Genomic DNA, 22,516 nt, shown 5'->3' with positions numbered 1-22,516 from the left:
AAACATTCATTATTCAATAGAGCCCAATAGCAAAAACCAGTGGTTTGAAATAACAATCACATTTCTTGGTAGAATCGTGCAGGATTGAAATTTTTGATGTTTTTTTACACCTCTCAACAGCCCAAACAAGTTTCTAAAAGGATGAGTTTGCAACTACTTTACTTTTGGAGAAAATTCAAAACATTCATTATTCAATAGGGCCCAAAATAGCAAAAACCAGCGGTTTGAATGAACACTCACATTTCTTGGTAGAATCGTGCAGGATTGAAATTTTTGATGTTTTTTTACTCCTCTCAACAGCCCAAACAAGTTTCTAAAAGGATGATTTTGCAACTACTTTAAATTGGAGAAAATTCAAAACATTCATTATTCAATAGGGCCCAAAATAGCAAAAACCAGCGGTTTGAATGAACTCACGTTTCTTGGTAGAATCGTGCAGGATTTAAATTTTTGATGTTTTTTTACTCCTCTCAACAGCCCAAACAAGTTTCTAAAAGGATGAGTTTGCAACTACTTTACTTTTGGAGAAAATTCAAAACATTCATTATTCAATAGATCCCAATAGCAAAAAACAGCGGTTAGAATGAACAATCACATTTCTTGGTAGAATCATGCAGGATTGAAATTTTTGATGTTTTTTTTACTCCTCTCAACAGCCCAAACAAGTTTGTAAAAGGATGAGTTTGCAACTACTTTACTTCTAGAGAAAATTCAAAACATTCATTAATCAATAGTGCCCAAAATAGCAAAAACCAGCGGTTTGAATGAACACTCACATTTCCTGGTAGAATCGTGCAGGATTGAAATTTTTGATGTTTTTTTACACCTCTCAACAGCCCAAACAAGTTTCTAAAAGGATGAGTTTGCAACTACTTTACTTTTAGAGAAAATTCAAAACATTCATTAATCAATAGTGCCCAAAATAGCAAAAACCAGCGGTTACAATGAACACTCACACTTCCTGGTAGAATCGTGCAGGATTGAAATTTTTGATGTTTTTTTACACCTCTCAACAGCCCAAACAAGTTTCTAAAAGGATGAGTTTGCAACTACTTTACTTTTAGAGAAAATTCAAAACATTCATTAATCAATAGTGCCCAAAATAGCAAAAACCAGCGGTTACAATGAACACTCACACTTCCTGGTAGAATCGTGCAGGATTGAAATTTTTGATGTTTTTTTACTCCTCTCAACAGCCCAAACAAGTTTCTAAAAGGATGAGTTTGCAACTACTTTACTTTTGGAGAAAATTCAAAACATTCATTATTCAATAGAGGCCAATAGCAAAAAGCAGCATTTTGAATGATCAATCACATTTCTTGGTAGAATCGTGCAGGATTGAAATTTTTGATATTTTTCTACTTCTCTCAACAGCCCAAACAAGTTTCTAAAAGGATGAGTTTGCAACTACTTTTCTTTTGGAGAAAATTCAAAACATTCATTATTCAATAGAGCCCAATAGCAAAAACCAGCGGTTTGAATGAACACTCACATTTCTTGGTAGAATCGTGCAGGATTGAAATTTTTTTTATGTTTTTCTACTCCTCTCATGAGCCCAAGCAAGACTCTAAAAGGATGAGCTTGCAACTACTTTACTTTTGGAGAAAATTCAAAACATTCATTATTCAATAGAGCACAATAGCAAAAAGCAGCGTTTTGAATGAACTCACATTTCTTGGTAGAATCATGCAGGATAGAAATTTTTGATTTTTTTTACTCCTCTCAACAGCCCAAACAAGTTTCTAAAAGGATGAGTTTGCAACTACTTTACTTTTGGAGAAAATTCAAAACATTCATTATTCAATAGGGCCCCAAAATAGCAAAAACCAGCGGTTTGAATGAACACTCACATTTCTTTGTAGAATCGTGCAGGATTGAAATTTTTGATGTTTTTCTACTCCTCTCAACAGCCCAAACAAGTTTCTAAAAGGATGAGTTTGCAACTACTTTACTTTTGAAGAAAATTCAAAACATTCATTATTCAATAGAGCCCAATAGCAAAAACCAGCAGTTTGAATGAACAATCTCATTTCTTGGTAGAATCGTGCAGGATTGAAATTTTTGATGTTTTTTTACTCCTCTCAACAGCCCAAAAAAGTTTCTAAAAGAATGAGTTTGCAACTACATTAATTTGGAGAAAATTCAAAACATTCATTAATCAATAGGGCCCAAAATAGCAAAAAAACAGCGGTTTGAATGAACACTCACATTTCTTGGTAGAATCGTGCAGGAGTGAAATTTTTGATGTTTTTCTACTCCTCTCCTGAGCACAAGCAAGACTCTAAAAGGATGAGTTTGCAACTACTTTACTCTTGGAGAAAATTCAAAACATTCATTATTCAATAGTGCCCAAAATAGCAAAAACCAGCGGTTTGAATGAACACTCACATTTCTTTGTAGAATCGTGCAGGATTGAAATTTTTGATGTTTTTCTACTCCTCTCAACAGCCCAAACAAGTTTCTAAAAGGATGAGTTTGCAACTACTTTACTTTTGGAGAAAATTCAAAACATTCATTATTCAATAGAGCCCAATAGCAAAAACCAGAGGATTGAATGAACAATCACATTTCTTGGTAGAATCGTGCAGGATTGAAATTTTTGATGTTTTTTTACTCCTCTCAACAGCCCAAACAGATTTCTAAAAGGATGAGTTTGCAACTACTTTACTTTTGGAGAAAATTCAAAACATTCATTATTCAATAGGGCCCAAAATAGTAAAAACCAGCAGTTTGAATGAACACTCACATTTCCTGGTAGAATCGTGCAGGATTGAAATTTTTTATCTTTTTTTACTCCTCTCAATAGCCCAGACAAGTTTCTAAAAGGATGAGTTTGCAAGTACTTTACTTTTGGAGAAAATTCAAAACATTCATTAATCAATAGTGCCCAAAATAGCAAAAACCAGCGATTTGAATGAACACTCACATTTCTTGGTAGAATCGTGCAGTTTTGAAATTTTTGATGTTTTTTTACTCCTCTCAACAGCCCAAACAAGGTTCTAATAGGATGAGCTTGCAACTCCTTTACTTTTGGAGAAAATTCAAAACATTCATTATTCAATAGAGCACAATAGCAAAAAGCAGCGTTTTGAATGAACTCACATTTCTTGGTAGAATCATGCAGGATTGAAATTTTTGATTTTTTTTACTCCTCTCAACAGCCCAAACAAGTTTCTAAAAGGATGAGTTTGCAACTACTTTACTTTTGGAGAAAATTCAAAACATTCATTATTCAATAGGGCCCAAAATAGCAAAAACCAGCGTTTTGAATGAACACTCACATTTCTTTGTAGAATCGTGCAGGATTGAAATTTTTGATGTTTTTCTACTCCTCTCAATAGCCCAAACAAGTTTCTAAAATGATGAGTTTGCAACTACTTTACTTTTGGAGAAAATTCAAAACATTCATTATTCAATAGAGCCCAATAGCAAAAACCAGAGGTTTGAATGAACAATCACATTTCTTGGTAGAATCGTGCAGGATTGAAATTTTTGATGTTTTTTTACTCCTCTCAACAGCCCAAACAGATTTCTAAAAGGATGAGTTTGCAACTACTTTACTTTTGGAGAAAATTCAAAACAGTCATTATTCAATAGGGCCCAAAATAGTAAAAACCAGCAGTTTGAATGAACACTCACATTTCCTGGTAGAATCGTGCAGGATTGAAATTTTTTATCTTTTTTTACTCCTCTCAATAGCCCAGACAAGTTTCTAAAAGGATGAGTTTGCAAGTACTTTACTTTTGGAGAAAATTCAAAACATTCATTAATCAATAGTGCCCAAAATAGCAAAAACCAGCGATTTGAATGAACACTCACATTTCTTGGTAGAATCGTGCAGTTTTGAAATTTTTGATGTTTTTTTACTCCTCTCAACAGCCCAAACAAGGTTCTAATAGGATGAGCTTGCAACTCCTTTACTTTTGGAGAAAATTCAAAACATTCATTATTCAATAGAGCACAATAGCAAAAAGCAGCGTTTTGAATGAACTCACATTTCTTGGTAGAATCATGCAGGATTGAAATTTTTGATTTTTTTTACTCCTCTCAACAGCCCAAACAAGTTTCTAAAAGGATGAGTTTGCAACTACTTTACTTTTGGAGAAAATTCAAAACATTCATTATTCAATAGGGCCCAAAATAGCAAAAACCAGCGGTTTGAATGAACACTCACATTTCTTGGTAGAATCGTGCAGGATTGAAATTTTTGATTTTTTTTACTCCTCTCAACAGCCCAAGCAAGTTTCTAAAAGGATGAGTTTGCAACTACTTTACTTTTGGAGAAAATTCAAAACATTCATTATTCAATAGAGCCCAATAGCAGAAACCAGCGGTTTGAAAGAACAATCACATTTCTTGGTAGAATCGTTCAGAATTGAAATTTTTGATGTTTTTTTACTCCTCTCAACAGCCCAAACAAGTTTCTAAAAGGATGAGTTTGCAACTACTTTACTTTTGGAGAAAATTCAAAACATTCATTATTCAATAGGGCCCAAAATAGCAAAAAACAGCGGTTTGAATGAACGCTCCCATTTCTTGGTAGAATCGTGCAGGATTGAAATTTTTGATGTTTTTTTACTCCTCTCAACAGCCCAAACAAGTTTCTAAAAGGATGAGTTTGCAACTACTTTAATTTGGAGAAAATTCAAAACATTCATTATTCAATAGGGCCCAAAATAGCAAAAACCAGCGGTTTGAATGAACTCACGTTTCTTGGTAGAATCGTGCAGGATTGAAATTTTTGATGTTTTTTACTCCTCTCAACAGCCCAAACAAGTTTCCAAAAGGATGAGTTTGCATCTACTTTACTTTTGGAGAAAATTCAAAACATTCATTATTCAATAGAGCCCAATAGCAAAAACCAGCGTTTTGAATGAACAATCACATTTCTTGGTAGAATCGTGCAGGATTGAAATTTTTGATGTTTTTTTTACTCCTCTCAACAGCCCAAACAAGTTTCTAAAAGGATGAGTTTGCAACTACTTTAATTTGGAGAAAATTCAAAACATTCATTATTCAATAGGGCCCAAAATAGCAAAAACCAGCGGTTTGAATGAACACTCACATTTCTTGGTAGAATCGTGCAGGATTGAAATTTTTGATGTTTTTTTACTCCTCTCAACAGCCCAAACAAGTTTCTAAAAGGATGAGTTTGCAACTACTTTAATTAGGAGAAAATTCAAAACATTCATTAATCAATAGGGCCCAAAATAGCAAAAACCAGTGTTTTGAATGAACAATCACATTTCTTGGTAGAATCATGCAGGATTGAAATTTTTTATTTTTTTTACTCCTCTCAACAGCGCAAACAAGTTTCTAAAAGTATGAGTTTGCAACTACTTTACTTTTGGAGAAAATTCAAAACATTCATTATTCAATAGGGCCCAAAATAGCAAAAACCAGCATTTTGAATGAACACTCACATTTCTTTGTAGAATCATGCAGGATTGAAATTTTTGATGTTTTTTTACTCCTCTCAACAGCCCAAACAGATTTCTAAAAGGATGAGTTTGCAACTACTTTACTTTTGCAGAAAATTCAAAACATTCATTATTCAATAGGGCCCAAAATAGTAAAAACCAGCAGTTTGAATGAACACTCACATTTCCTGGTAGAATCGTGCAGGATTGAAATTTTTTATCTTTTTTTACTCCTCTCAATAGCCCAGACAAGTTTCTAAAAGGATGAGTTTGCAAGTACTTTACTTTTGGAGAAAATTCAAAACATTCATTAATCAATAGTGCCCAAAATAGCAAAAACCAGCGATTTGAATGAACACTCACATATCTTGGTAGAATCGTGCAGTTTTGAAATTTTTGATGTTTTTTTACTCCTCTCAACAGCCCAAACAAGGTTCTAATAGGATGAGCTTGCAACTCCTTTACTTTTGGAGAAAATTCAAAACATTCATTATTCAATAGAGCACAATAGCAAAAAGCAGCGTTTTGAATGAACTCACATTTCTTGGTAGAATCATGCAGGATTGAAATTTTTGATTTTTTTACTCCTCTCAACAGCCCAAACAAGTTTCTAAAAGGATGAGTTTGCAACTACTTTACTTTTGGAGAAAATTCAAAACATTCATTATTCAATAGGGCCCAAAATAGCAAAAACCAGCGTTTTGAATGAACACTCACATTTCTTTGTAGAATCGTGCAGGATTGAAATTTTTGATGTTTTTCTACTCCTCTCAATAGCCCAAACAAGTTTCTAAAATGATGAGTTTGCAACTACTTTACTTTTGGAGAAAATTCAAAACATTCATTATTCAATAGAGCCCAATAGCAAAAACCAGAGGTTTGAATGAACAATCACATTTCTTGGTAGAATCGTGCAGGATTGAAATTTTTGATGTTTTTTTACTCCTCTCAACAGCCCAAACAGGTTTCTAAAAGGATGAGTTTGCAACTACTTTATATTTGGAGAAAATTCAAAACATTCATTATTCAATAGGGCCCAAAATAGTAAAAACCAGCGGTTTGAATGAACACTCACATTTCCTGGTAGAATCGTGCAGGATTGAAATTTTTGATGTTTTTTTACTCCTCTCAACAGCCCAAACAAGTTTCTAAAAGGATGAGTTTGCAACTACTTTACTTTTGGAGAAAATTCAAAACATTCATTATTCAATAGAGCACAATAGCAAAAAGCAGCGTTTTGAATGAACTCACATTTCTTGGTAGAATCATGCAGGATAGAAATTTTTGATTTTTTTTACTCCTCTCAACAGCCCAAACAAGTTTCTAAAAGCATGAGTTTGCAACTACTTTACTTTTGGAGAAAATTCAAAACATTCATTATTCAATAGGGCCCCAAAATAGCAAAAACCAGCGGTTTGAATGAACACTCACATTTCTTTGTAGAATCGTGCAGGATTGAAATTTTTGATGTTTTTCTACTACTCTCAACAGCCCAAACAAGTTTCTAAAAGGATGAGTTTGCAACTACTTTACTTTTGAAGAAAATTCAAAACATTCATTATTCAATAGAGCCCAAAATATCAAAAACCAGCGGTTTGAATGAACACACATTTCTTGGTAGAATCGTGCAGGACTGAAATTTTTGATGTTTTTCTACTCCTCTCATGAGCCCAAACAAGTCTCTAAAAGGATGAGTTTGCAACTACTTTACTTTTGGAGAAAATTCAAAACATTCATTATTCTATAGAGCCCAATAGCAAAAACCAGCGTTTTGAATGAAGAATCACATTTCTTGGTAGAATCATGCAGGATTGAAATTTTTGATGGTCTTTTACTCCTCTCAACAGCCCAAACAAGTTTCTAAAAGGATGAGTTTGCTACTACTTTACTTTTGGAGAAAATTCAAAACATTCATTATTCAATAGGGCCCAGACTATCAAAAACCAGCAGTTTCAATGAACACACATTTCTTGGTAGAATAATGCAGGACTGAAATTTTTGATGTTTTTCTACTCCTCTCATGAGCCCAAACAAGTCTCTAAAAGCATGAGTTTGCAACTACTTTACTTTTGGAGAAAATTCAAAACATTCATTATTCAATAGAGCCCAATAGCAAAAACCAGCGTTTTGAATGAAGAATCACATTTCTTGGTAGAATCATGCAGGATTGAAATTTTTGATGGTTTTTTACTCCTCTCAACAGCCCAAACAAGTTTCTAAAAGGATGAGTTTGCAACTACTTTACTTTTGGAGAAAATTCAAAACATTCATTATTCAATAGGGCCCAAAATATCAAAAACCAGCGGTTTGAATGAACACACATTTCTTGGTAGAATCGTGCAGGACTGAAATTTTTGATGTTTTTCTACTCCTTTCATGAGCCCAAACAAGTCTCTAAAAGGATGAGTTTGCAACTACTTTACTTTTGGAGAAAATTCAAAACATTCATTATTCAATAGAGCCCAATAGCAAAAATCAGCGTTTTGAATGAAGAATCACATTTCTTGGTAGAATCATGCAGGATTGAAATTTTTGATGGTTTTTTACTCCTCTCAACAGCCCAAACAAGTTTCTAAAAGGATGAGTTTGCAACTAGTTTTGGAGAAAATTCAAAACATTCATTATTCAATAGGGCCCAAACTATCAAAAACCAGCGGTTTCAATGAACACACATTTCTTGGTAGAATCATGCAGGACTGAAATTTTTGATGTTTTTCTACTCCTCTCATGAGCCCAAACAAGTCTCTAAAAGCATGAGTTTGCAACTACTTTACTTTTGGAGAAAATTCAAAACATTCATTATTCAAAGAGCCCAATAGCAAAAATCAGGTTATGAATGAAGAATCACATTTCTTGGTAGAATCATGCAGGATTGAAATTTTTGATGGTTTTTTACTCCTCTCAACAGCCCAAACAAGTTTATAAAAGGATGAGTTTGCTACTACTTTACTTTTGGAGAAAATTCAAAACATTCATTATTCAATAGGGCCCAAAATATCAAAAACCAGCGGTTTGAATGAAGAATCACATTTCTTGGTAGAATCATGCAGAATTGAAATTTTTGATGGTTTTTTACTCCTCTCAACAGCCCAAACAAGTTTCTAAAAGGATGAGTTTGCAACTACTTTTGGAGAAAATTCAAAACATTCATTATTCAATAGGGCCCAAAATAACAAAAACCAGCGGTTTGAATGAACACACATTTCTTCATTATTCAATAGGGCCCAAAATATCAAAAACCAGCGGTTTGAATGAACACACATTTCTTGGTAGAATCGTGCAGGACTGAAATTTTTGATATTTTTCTACTCCTCTCATGAGCCCAAACAAGTCTCTAAAAGGATGAGTTTGCAACTACTTTACTTTTGGAGAAAATTCAAAACATTCATTATTCAATAGAGCCCAATAGCAAAAACCAGCGTTTTGAATGAAGAATCACATTTCTTGGTAGAATCATGCAGGATTGAAATTTTTGATGGTTTTTTACTCCTCTCTACAGCCCAAACAAGTTTCTAAAAGGAAGAGTTTGCAACTACTTTACTTTTGGAGAAAATTCAAAACATTCATTATTCAATAGGGCCCAAAATATCAAAAACCAGCGGTTTCAATGAACACACATTTCTTGGTAGAATCATGCAGGACTGAAATTTTTGATGTTTTTCTACTCCTCTCATGAGCCCAAACAAGTCTCTAAAAGCATGAGTTTGCAACTACTTTACTTTTGGAGAAAATTCAAAACATTCATTATTCAATAGAGCCCAATAGCAAAAATCAGGTTTTGAATGAAGAATCACATTTCTTGGTAGAATCATGCAGGATTGAAATTTTTGATGGTTTTTTACTCCTCTCAACAGCCCAAACAAGTTTCTAAAAGGATGAGTTTGCAACCACTTTACTTTTGGAGAAAATTCAATTCATTATTCAATAGGGCCCAAAATATCAAAAACCAGTGGTTTGAATGAACACATATTTCTTGGTAGAATCGTGCAGGACTGAAATTTTTGATGTTTTTCTACTCCTCTCATGAGCCCAAACAAGTCTCTAAAAGGATGAGTTTGCAACTACTTTACTTTTGGAGAATATTCAAAACATTTATTATTCAATAGAGCCCAATAGCAAAAACCAGCGTTTTGAATGAAGAATCACGTTTCTTGGTACAATCATGCAGGATTGAAATTTTTGATGGTTTTTTACTCCTCTCAACAGTCCAAACAAGTTTCTAAAAGGATGAGTTTGCAACTATTTTACTTTTGGAGAAAATTCAAAACATTCATTATTCAATAGGGCCCAAAATATCAAAAACCAGCGGTTTGAATGAACACACATTTCTTGGTAGAATCGTGCAGGACTGAAATTTTTGATGTTTTTCTACTCCTCTCATGAGCCCAAACAAGTCTCTAAAAGGATGAGTTTGCAACTACTTTACTTTTGGAGAAAATTCAAAACATTCATTATTCAATAGAACCCAATAGCAAAAATCAGGTTTTGAATGAAGAATCACATTTCTTGGTAGAATCATGCAGGATTGAAATTTTTGATGGTTTTTTACTCCTCTCTAGAGCCCAAACAAGTTTCTAAAAGGATGAGTTTGGAACTACTTTACTTTTGGAGAAAATTCAAAACATTCATTATTCAATAGGGCCCAAAATATCAAAAACCAGCGGTTTGAATGAACACACATTTCTTGGTAGAATCGTGCAGGACTGAAATTTTTGATGTTTTTCTACTCCTCTCATGAGCCCAAACAAGTCTCTAAAAGGATGAGTTTGCAACTACTTTACTTTTGGAGAAAATTCAAAACATTCATTATTCAATAGAGCCCAATAGCAAAAACCAGCGTTTTGAATGAAGAATCACATTTCTTGGTAGAATCATGCAGGATTGAAATTTTTGATGGTTTTTTACTCCTCTCAACAGCCCAAACAAGTTTCTAAAAGGATGAGTTTGCAACTACTTTACTTTTGGAGAAAATCCAAAACATTCATTATTCAATAAGGCCCAAAATATCAAAAACCAGCGGTTTGAATGAACACACATTTCATGGTAGAATCGTGCATGACTGAAATTTTTGATGTTTTTCTACTCCTCTCATGAGCCCAAACAAGTCTCTAAAAGGATGAGTTTGTAACTACTTTACTTTTGGAGAAAATTCAAAACATTCATTATTCAATAGAGCCCAACAGCAAAAACGAGCGTTTTGAATGAAGAATCACATTTCTTGGTAGAATCATGCAGGATTGAAATTTTTGATGGTTTTTTACTCCTCTCAACAGCCCAAACAAGTTTCTAAAAGGATGAGTCTGCAACTACTTTACTTCTGGCGAAAATTCAAAACATTCATTATTCAATAGGGCCCAAACTATCAAAAACCAGCGGTTTCAATGAACACATTTCTTGGTAGAATCATGCAGGACTGAAATTTTTGATGTTTTTCTACTCCTCTCATGAGCCCAAACAAGTCTCTAAAAGCAAGAGTTTGCAACTACTTTACTTTTGGAGAAAATTCAAAACATTCATTATTCAAAGAGCCCAATAGCAAAAATCAGGTTTTGAATGAAGAATCACATTTCTTGGTAGAATCATGCAGGATTGAAATTTTTGATGGTTTTTTACTCCTCTCAACAGCCCAAACACGTTTCTAAAAGGATGAGTTTGCAACTACTTTACTTTTGGAGAAAATTCAAAACATTCATTATTCAATAGGGCCCAAAATATCAAAAACCAGCGGTTTGAATGAACACACATTTCTTGGTAGAATCATGCAGGACTGAAATTTTTGATGTTTTTCTACTCCTCTCATGAGCCCAAACAAGTCTCTAAAAGGATGAGTTTGCAACTACTTTACTTTTGGAGAAAATTCAAAACATTCATTATTCAATAGAGCCCAATAGCAAAAATCAGGTTTTGAATGAAGAATCACATTTCTTGGTAGAATCATGCAGGATTGAAATTTTTGATGGTTTTTTACTCCTCTCAACAGCCCAAACAAGTTTCTAAAAGGATGAGTTTGCAACTACTTTACTTTTGGAGAAAATTCAAAACATTCATTATTCAATAGGGCCCAAACTATCAAAAACCAGCGGTTTGAATGAACACACATTTCTTGGTAGAATCGTGCAGGACTGAAATTTTTGATGTTTTTCTACTCCTCTCATGAGCCCAAACAAGTCTCTAAAAGGATTAGTTTGCAACTACTTTACTTTTGGAGAAAATTCAAAACATTCATTATTCAATAGAGCCCAATAGCAAAAATCAGGTTTTGAATGAAGAATCACATTTCTTGGTAGAATCATGCAGGATTGAAATTTTTGATGGTTTTTTACTCCTCTCAACAGCCCAAACAAGTTTCTAAAAGGATGAGTTTGCAACTACTTTACTTTTGGAGAAAATTCAAAACATTCATTATTCAATAGGGCCCAAAACATCAAAAACCAGCGGTTTGAATGAACACACATTTCTTGGTAGAATCGTGCAGGACTGAAATTTTTGATGTTTTTCTACTCCTCTCATGAGCCCAAACAAGTCTCTAAAAGGATGAGTTTGCAACTACTTTACTTTTGGAGAAAATTCAAAACATTCATTATTCAATAGGGCCCAAACTATCAAAAACCAGCGGTTTGAATGAACACACATTTCTTGGTAGAATCGTGCAGGACTGAAATTTTTGATGTTTTTCTACTCCTCTCATGAGCCCAAACAAGTCTCTAAAAGGATGAGTTTGCAACTACTTTACTTTTGGAGAAAATTCAAAACATTCATTATTCAATAGAGCCCAATAGCAAAAATCAGGTTTTGAATGAAGAATCACATTTCTTGGTAGAATCATGCAGGATTGAAATTTTTGATGGTTTTTTACTCCTCTCAACAGCCCAAACAAGTTTCTAAAAGGATGAGTTTGCAACTACTTTACTTTTGGAGAAAATTCAAAACATTCATTATTCAATAGGGCCCAAAACATCAAAAACCAGCGGTTTGAATGAACACACATTTCTTGGTAGAATCGTGCAGGACTGAAATTTTTGATGTTTTTCTACTCCTCTCATGAGCCCAAACAAGTCTCTAAAAGGATGAGTTTGCAACTACTTTACTTTTGGAGAAAATTCAAAACATTCATTATTCAATAGAGCCCAATAGCAAAAATCAGGTTTTGAATGAAGAATCACATTTCTTGGTAGAATCATGCAGGATTGAAATTTTTGATGGTTTTTTACTCCTCTCAACAGCCCAAACAAGTTTCTAAAAGGATGAGTTTGCAACTACTTTACTTTTGGAGAAAATTCAAAACATTCATTATTCAATAGGGCCCAAACTATCAAAAACCAGCGGTTTGAATGAACACACATTTCTTGGTAGAATCATGCAGGATTGAAATTTTTGATGTTTTTCTACTCCTCTCATGAGCCCAAACAAGTCTCTAAAAGCATGAGTTTGCAACTCCTTTACTTTTGGAGAAAATTCAAAACATTCATTATTCAATAGAGCCCAATAGCAAAAATCAGGTTTTGAATGAAGAATCACATTTCTTGGTAGAATCATGCAGGATTGAAATTTTTGATGGTTTTTTACTCCTCTCAACAGCCCAAACAAGTTTCTAAAAGGATGAGTTTGCAACCACTTTACTTTTGGAGAAAATTCAATTCATTATTCAATAGGGCCCAAAATATCAAAAACCAGTGGTTTGAATGAACACATATTTCTTGGTAGAATCGTGCAGGACTGAAATTTTTGATGTTTTTCTACTCCTCTCATGAGCCCAAACAAGTCTCTAAAAGGATGAGTTTGCAACTACTTTACTTTTGGAGAATATTCAAAACATTTATTATTCAATAGAGCCCAATAGCAAAAACCAGCGTTTTGAATGAAGAATCACGTTTCTTGGTACAATCATGCAGGATTGAAATTTTTGATGGTTTTTTACTCCTCTCAACAGTCCAAACAAGTTTCTAAAAGGATGAGTTTGCAACTATTTTACTTTTGGAGAAAATTCAAAACATTCATTATTCAATAGGGCCCAAAATATCAAAAACCAGCGGTTTGAATGAACACACATTTCTTGGTAGAATCGTGCAGGACTGAAATTTTTGATGTTTTTCTACTCCTCTCATGAGCCCAAACAAGTCTCTAAAAGGATGAGTTTGCAACTACTTTACTTTTGGAGAAAATTCAAAACATTCATTATTCAATAGAACCCAATAGCAAAAATCAGGTTTTGAATGAAGAATCACATTTCTTGGTAGAATCATGCAGGATTGAAATTTTTGATGGTTTTTTACTCCTCTCTAGAGCCCAAACAAGTTTCTAAAAGGATGAGTTTGGAACTACTTTACTTTTGGAGAAAATTCAAAACATTCATTATTCAATAGGGCCCAAAATATCAAAAACCAGCGGTTTGAATGAACACACATTTCTTGGTAGAATCGTGCAGGACTGAAATTTTTGATGTTTTTCTACTCCTCTCATGAGCCCAAACAAGTCTCTAAAAGGATGAGTTTGCAACTACTTTACTTTTGGAGAAAATTCAAAACATTCATTATTCAATAGAGCCCAATAGCAAAAACCAGCGTTTTGAATGAAGAATCACATTTCTTGGTAGAATCATGCAGGATTGAAATTTTTGATGGTTTTTTACTCCTCTCAACAGCCCAAACAAGTTCCTAAAAGGATGAGTTTGCAACTACTTTACTTTTGGAGAAAATCCAAAACATTCATTATTCAATAAGGCCCAAAATATCAAAAACCAGCGGTTTGAATGAACACACATTTCATGGTAGAATCGTGCAGGACTGAAATTTTTGATGTTTTTCTACTCCTCTCATGAGCCCAAACAAGTCTCTAAAAGGATGAGTTTGCAACTACTTTACTTTTGGAGAAAATTCAAAACATTCATTATTCAATAGAGCCCAACAGCAAAAACGAGCGTTTTGAATGAAGAATCACATTTCTTGGTAGAATCATGCAGGATTGAAATTTTTGATGGTTTTTTACTCCTCTCAACAGCCCAAACAAGTTTCTAAAAGGATGAGTTTGCAACTACTTTACTTCTGGCGAAAATTCAAAACATTCATTATTCAATAGGGCCCAAACTATCAAAAACCAGCGATTTCAATGAACACATTTCTTGGTAGAATCATGCAGGACTGAAATTTTTGATGTTTTTCTACTCCTCTCATGAGCCCAAACAAGTCTCTAAAAGCAAGAGTTTGCAACTACTTTACTTTTGGAGAAAATTCAAAACATTCATTATTCAATAGAGCCCAATAGCAAAAATCAGCGTTTTAAATGAAGAATCACATTTCTTGGTAGAATCATGCAGGATTGAAATTTTTGATGGTTTTTTACTCCTCTCAACAGCCCAAACACGTTTCTAAAAGGATGAGTTTGCAACTACTTTACTTTTGGAGAAAATTCAAAACATTCATTATTCAATAGGGCCCAAAATATCAAAAACCAGCGGTTTGAATGAACACACATTTCTTGGTAGAATCATGCAGGACTGAAATTTTTGATGTTTTTCTACTCCTCTCATGAGCCCAAACAAGTCTCTAAAAGGATGAGTTTGCAACTACTTTACTTTTGGAGAAAATTCAAAACATTCATTATTCAATAGAGCCCAATAGCAAAAATCAGGTTTTGAATGAAGAATCACATTTCTTGGTAGAATCATGCAGGATTGAAATTTTTGATGGTTTTTTACTCCTCTCAACAGCCCAAACAAGTTTCTAAAAGGATGAGTTTGCAAGTACTTTACTTTTGGAGAAAATTCAAAACATTCATTATTCAATAGGGCCCAAACTATCAAAAACCAGCGGTTTGAATGAACACACATTTCTTGGTAGAATCGTGCAGGACTGAAATTTTTGATGTTTTTCTACTCCTCTCATGAGCCCAAACAAGTCTCTAAAAGGATGAGTTTGCAACTACTTTACTTTTGGAGAAAATTCAAAACATTCATTATTCAATAGAGCCCAATAGCAAAAATCAGGTTTTGAATGAAGAATCAAATTTTTGGTAGAATCATGCAGGATTGAAATTTTTGATGGTTTTTTACTCCTCTCAACAGCCCAAACAAGTTTCTAAAAGGATGAGTTTGCAACTACTTTACTTTTGGAGAAAATTCAAAACATTCATTATTCAATAGGGCCCAAAATATCAAAAACCAGTGGTTTGAATGAACACACATTTCTTGGTAGAATCGTGCAGGACTGAAATTTTTGATGTTTTTCTACTCCTCTCATGAGCCCAAACAAGTCTCTAAAAGGATGAGTTTGCAACTACTTTACTTTTGGAGAATATTCAAAACATTCATTATTCACTAGAGCCCAATAGCAAAAACCAGCGTTTTGAATGAAGAATCACATTTCTTGGTAGAATCATGCAGGATTGAAATTTTTGATGGTTTTTACTCCTCTCAACAGCCCAAACAAGTTTCTAAAAGGATGAGTTTGCAACTACTTTACTTTTGGAGAAAATTCAAAACATTTATTATTCAATAGGGCCCAAACTATCAAAAACCAGCGGTTTCAATGAACACACATTTCTTGGTAGAATCATGCAGGACTGAAATTTTTGATGTTTTTCTTCTCCTCTCATGAGCCCAAACAAGTCTCTAAAAGCATGAGTTTGCAACTACTTTACTTTTGGAGAAAATTCAAAACATTCATTATTCAATAGAGCCCAATAGCAAAAATCAGGTTTTGAATGAAGAATCACATTTCTTGGTAGAATCATGCAGGATTGAAATTTTTGATGGTTTTTTACTCCTCTCAACAGCCCAAACAAGTTTCTAAAAGGATGAGTTTGCAACTACTTTACTTTTGGAGAAAATTCAAAACATTCATTATTCAATAGAGCCCAATAGCAAAAACCAGCGATTTGAATGAAGAATCACATTTCTTGGTAGAATCATGCAGGATTGAAATTTTTGATGGTTTTTTACTCCTCTCAACAGCCCAAACAAGTTTCTAAAAGGATGAGTTTGCAACTACTTTACTTTTGGAGAAAATTCAAAACATTCATTATTCAATAGGGCCCAAAATATCAAAAACCAGCGGTTTCAATGAACACACATTTCTTGGTAGAATCGTGCAGGACTGAAATTTTTGATGTTTTTCTACTCCTCTCATGAGCCCAAACAAGTCTCTAAAAGGATGAGTTTGCAACTACTTTACTTTTGGAGAAAATTAAAAACATTCATTATTCAATAGAGCCCAATAGCAAAAATCAGCGTTTTGAATGAAGAATCACATTTCTTGGTAGAATCATGCAGGATTGAAATTTTTGATGGTTTTTTACTCCTCTCAACAGCCCAAACAAGTTTCTAAAAGGATGAGTTTGCAACTAGTTTTGGAGAAAATTCAAAACATTCATTATTCAATAGGGCTCAAGCTATCAAAAACCAGCGGTTTCAATGAACACACATTTCTTGGTAGAATCATGCAGGATTGAAATTTTTGATGTTTTTCTACTCCTCTCATGAGCCCAAACAAGTCTCTAAAAGCATGAGTTTGCAACTACTTTACTTTTGGAGAAAATTCAAAACATTCATTATTCAAAGAGCCCAATCGCAAAAATCAGGTTATGAATGAAGAATCACATTTCTTGGTAGAATCATGCAGGATTGAAATTTTTGATGGTTTTTTACTCCTCTCAACAGCCCAAACAAGTTTATAAAAGGATGAGTTTGCAACTACTTTACTTTTGGAGAAAATTCAAAACATTCATTATTCAATAGGGCCCAAAATATCAAAAACCAGCGGTTTGAATGAAGAATCACATTTCTTGGTAGAATCATGCAGGATTGAAATTTTTGATGGTTATTTACTCCTCTCAACAGCCCAAACAAGTTTCTAAAAGGATGAGTTTGCAACTACTTTTGGAGAAAATTCAAAACATTCATTATTCTATAGGGCCCAAAATATCAAAAACCATTGGTTTGAATGAACACACATTTCTTCATTATTCAATAGGGCCCAAAATATCAAAAACCAGCGGTTTGAATGAACACACATTTCTTGGAAGAATCGTGCAGGATTGAAATTTTTGATGGTTTTTTACTCCTCTCAACAGCCCAAACAAGTTTATAAAAGGATGAGTTTGCAACTACTTTACTTTTGGAGAAAATTCAAAACATTCATTATTCAATAGAGCCCAATAGCAAAAACCAGCGTTTTGAATGAAGAATCACATTTCTTGGTAGAATCATGCAGGATTGAAATTTTTGATGGTTTTTTACTCCTCTCTACAGCCCAAACAAGTTTCTAAAAGGATGAGTTTGCAACTACTTTACTTTTGGAGAAAATTCAAAACATTCATTATTCAATAGGGCCCAAAATATCAAAAACCAGCGGTTTCAATGAACACACATTTCTTGGTAGAATCATGCAGGACTGAAATTTTTGATGTTTTTCTACTCCTCTCATGAGCCCAAACAAGTCTCTAAAAGCATGAGTTTGCAACTACTTTACTTTTGGAGAAAATTCAAAACATTCATTATTCAATAGAGCCCAATAGCAAAAATCAGGTTTTGAATGAAGAATCACATTTCTTGGTAGAATCATGCAGGATTGAAGTTTTTGATGGTTTTTTACTCCTCTCAACAGCCCAAACAAGTTTCTAAAAGGATGAGTTTGCAACTACTTTACTTTTGGAGAAAATTCAAAACATTCATTATTCAATAGGGCCCAAAACATCAAAAACCAGCGGTTTGAATGAACACACATTTCTTGGTAGAATCGTGCAGGACTGAAATTTTTGATGTTTTATTACTCCTCTCATGAGCCCAAACAAGTCTCTAAAAGGATGAGTTTGCAACTACTTTACTTTTGGAGAAAATTCAAAACATTCATTATTCAATAGAGCCCAATAGCAAAAATCAGGTTTTGAATGAAGAATCACATTTCTTGGTAGAATCATGCAGGATTGAAATTTTTGATGGTTATGGTTTTTTACTCCTCTCAACAGCCCAAACAAGTTTCTAAAAGGATGAGTTTGCAACTACTTTACTTTTGGAGAAAATTCAAAACATTCATTATTCAATAGGGCCCAAACTATCAAAAACCAGCGGTTTGAAGGAACACACATTTCTTGGTAGAATCTTGCAGGACTGAAATTTTTGATGTTTTTCTACTCCTCTCATGAGCCCAAACAAGTCTCTAAAAGCATGAGTTTGCAACTCCTTTACTTTTGGAGAAAATTCAAAACATTCATTATTCAATAGAGCCCAATAGCAAAAATCAGGTTTTGAATGAAGAATCACATTTCTTGGTAGAATCATGCAGGATTGAAATTTTTGATGGTTTATTACTCCTCTCAACAGCCCAAACAAGTTTCTAAAAGGATGAGTTTGCAACTACTTTACTTTTGGAGAAAATTCAATTCATTATTCAATAGGGCCCAAAATATCAAAAACCAGCGGTTTGAATGAACACATATTTCTTGGTAGAATCGTGCAGGACTGAAATTTTTGATGTTTTTCTACTCCTCTCATGAGCCCAAACAAGTCTCTAAAAGGATGAGTTTGCAACTACTTTACTTTTGGAGAATATTCAAAACATTTATTATTCAATAGAGCCCAATAGCAAAAACCAGCGTTTTGAATGAAGAATCACGTTTCTTGGTAGAATCATGCAGGATTGAAATTTTTGATGGTTTTTTACTCCTCTCAACAGTCCAAACAAGTTTCTAAAAGGATGAGTTTGCAACTATTTTACTTTTGGAGAAAATTCAAAACATTCATTATTCAATAGGGCCCAAAATATCAAAAACCAGCGGTTTGAATGAACACACATTTCTTGGTAGAATCGTGCAGGACTGAAATTTTTGATGTTTTTCTACTCCTCTCATGAGCCCAAACAAGTCTCTAAAAGGATGAGTTTGCAACTACTTTACTTTTGGAGAAAATTCAAAACATTCATTATTCAATAGAACCCAATAGCAAAAATCAGGTTTTGAATGAAGAATCACATTTCTTGGTAGAATCATGCAGGATTGAAATTTTTGATGGTTTTTTACTCCACTCTAGAGCCCAAACAAGTTTCTAAAAGGATGAGTTTGGAACTACTTTACTTTTGGAGAAAATTCAAAACATTCATTATTCAATAGGGCCCAAAATATCAAAAACCAGCGGTTTGAATGAACACACATTTCTTGGTAGAATCGTGCAGGACTGAAATTTTTGATGTTTTTCTACTCCTCTCATGAGCCCAAACAAGTCTCTAAAAGGATGAGTTTGCAACTACTTTACTTTTGGAGAAAATTCAAAACATTCATTATTCAATAGAGCCCAATAGCAAAAACCAGCATTTTGAATGAAGAATCACATTTCTTGGTAGAATCATGCAGGATTGAAATTTTTGATGGTTTTTTACTCCTCTCAACAGCCCAAACAAGTTTCTAAAAGGATGAGTTTGCAACTACTTTACTTTTGGAGAAAATCCAAAACATTCATTATTCAATAGGGCCCAAAATATCAAAAACCAGCGGTTTGAATGAACACACATTTCATGGTAGAATCGTGCAGGACTGAAATTTTTGATGTTTTTCTACTCCTCTCATGAGCCCAAACAAGTCTCTAAAAGGATGAGTTTGCAACTACTTTACTTTTGGAGAAAATTCAAAACATTCATTATTCAATAGAGCCCAACAGCAAAAACGAGCGTTTTGAATGAAGAATCACATTTCTTGGTAGAATCATGCAGGATTGAAATTTTTGATGGTTTTTTACTCCTCTCAACAGCCCAAACAAGTTTCTAAAAGGATGAGTTTGCAACTACTTTACTTCTGGCGAAAATTCAAAACATTCATTATTCAATAGGGCCCAAACTATCAAAAACCAGCGGTTTCAATGAACACATTTCTTGGTAGAATCATGCAGGACTGAAATTTTTGATGTTTTTCTACTCCTCTCATGAGCCCAAACAAGTCTCTAAAAGCAAGAGTTTGCAACTACTTTACTTTTGGAGAAAATTCAAAACATTCATTATTCAAAGAGCCCAATAGCAAAAATCAGGTTTTGAATGAAGAATCACATTTCTTGGTAGAATCATGCAGGATTGAAATTTTTGATGGTTTTTTACTCCTCTCAACAGCCCAAACACGTTTCTAAAAGGATGAGTTTGCAACTACTTTACTTTTGGAGAAAATTCAAAACGTTCATTATTCAATAGGGCCCAAAATATCAAAAACCAGCGGTTTGAATGAACACACATTTCTTGGTAGAATCATGCAGGACTGAAATTTTTGATGTTTTTCTACTCCTCTCATGAGCCCAAACAAGTCTCTAAAAGGATGAGTTTGCAACTACTTTACTTTTGGAGAAAATTCAAAACATTCATTATTCAATAGAGCCCAATAGCAAAAATCAGGTTTTGAATGAAGAATCACATTTCTTGGTAGAATCATGCAGGATTGAAATTTTTGATGGTTTTTTACTCCTCTCAACAGCCCAAACAAGTTTCTAAAAGGATGAGTTTGCAACTACTTTACTTTTGGAGAAAATTCAAAACATTCATTATTCAATAGGGCCCAAACTATCAAAAACCAGCGGTTTGAATGAACACACATTTCTTGGTAGAATCGTGCAGGACTGAAATTTTTGATGTTTTTCTACTCCTCTCATGAGCCCAAACAAGTCTCTAAAAGGATGAGTTTGCAACTACTTTAATTTTGGAGAAAATTCAAAACATTCATTATTCAATAGAGCCCAATAGCAAAAATCAGGTTTTGAATGAAGAATCACATTTCTTGGTAGAATCATGCAGGATTGAAATTTTTGATGGTTTTTTACTCCTCTCAACAGCCCAAACAAGTTTCTAAAAGGATGAGTTTGCAACTACTTTACTTTTGGAGAAAATTCAAAACATTCATTATTCAATAGGGCCCAAAATATCAAAAACCAGTGGTTTGAATGAACACACATTTCTTGTTAGAATCGTGCAGGACTGAAATTTTTGATGTTTTTCTACTCATGAGCCCAAACAAGTCTCTAAAAGGATGAGTTTGCAACCACTTTACTTTTGGAGAAAATTCAAAACATTCATTATTCAATAGAACCCAATAGCAAAAATCAGGTTTTGAATGAAGAATCATATTTCTTGGTAGAATCATGCAGGATTGAAATTTTTGATGGTTTTTTACTCCTCTCTAGAGCCCAAACAAGTTTCTAAAAGGATGAGTTTGCAACTACTTTACTTTTGGAGAAAATCCAAAACATTCATTATTCAATAGGGCCCAAAATATCAAAAACCAGCGGTTTGAATGAACACACATTTCATGGTAGAATCGTGCAGGACTGAAATTTTTGATGTTTTTCTACTCCTCTCATGAGCCCAAACAAGTCTCTAAAAGGATGAGTTTGCAACTACTTTACTTTTGGAGAAAATTCAAAACATTCATTATTCAATAGAGCCCAACAGCAAAAACGAGCGTTTTGAATGAAGAATCACATTTCTTGGTAGAATCATGCAGGATTGAAATTTTTGATGGTTTTTTACTCCTCTCAACAGCCCAAACAAGTTTCTAAAAGGATGAGTTTGCAACTACTTTACTTCTGGCGAAAATTCAAAACATTCATTATTCAATAGGGCCCAAACTATCAAAAACCAGCGGTTTCAATGAACACATTTCTTGGTAGAATCATGCAGGACTGAAATTTTTGATGTTTTTCTACTCCTCTCATGAGCCCAAACAAGTCTCTAAAAGCAAGAGTTTGCAACTACTTTACTTTTGGAGAAAATTCAAAACATTCATTATTCAAAGAGCCCAATAGCAAAAATCAGGTTTTGAATGAAGAATCACATTTCTTGGTAGAATCATGCAGGATTGAAATTTTTGATGGTTTTTTACTCCTCTCAACAGCCCAAACACGTTTCTAAAAGGATGAGTTTGCAACTACTTTACTTTTGGAGAAAATTCAAAACGTTCATTATTCAATAGGGCCCAAAATATCAAAAACCAGCGGTTTGAATGAACACACATTTCTTGGTAGAATCATGCAGGACTGAAATTTTTGATGTTTTTCTACTCCTCTCATGAGCCCAAACAAGTCTCTAAAAGGATGAGTTTGCAACTACTTTACTTTTGGAGAAAATTCAAAACAT

This window comes from Dendrobates tinctorius, unplaced genomic scaffold, assembly GCF_039654945.1.
Source record: "Dendrobates tinctorius isolate UK_male_01 unplaced genomic scaffold, ASM3965494v1 ptg000254l, whole genome shotgun sequence".
NCBI classification, from domain to species: Eukaryota; Metazoa; Chordata; class Amphibia; order Anura; family Dendrobatidae; genus Dendrobates; species Dendrobates tinctorius.
The sequence above is the reverse complement of the archived record's forward strand: the minus strand, read 5'-3'. Positions refer to the sequence as shown.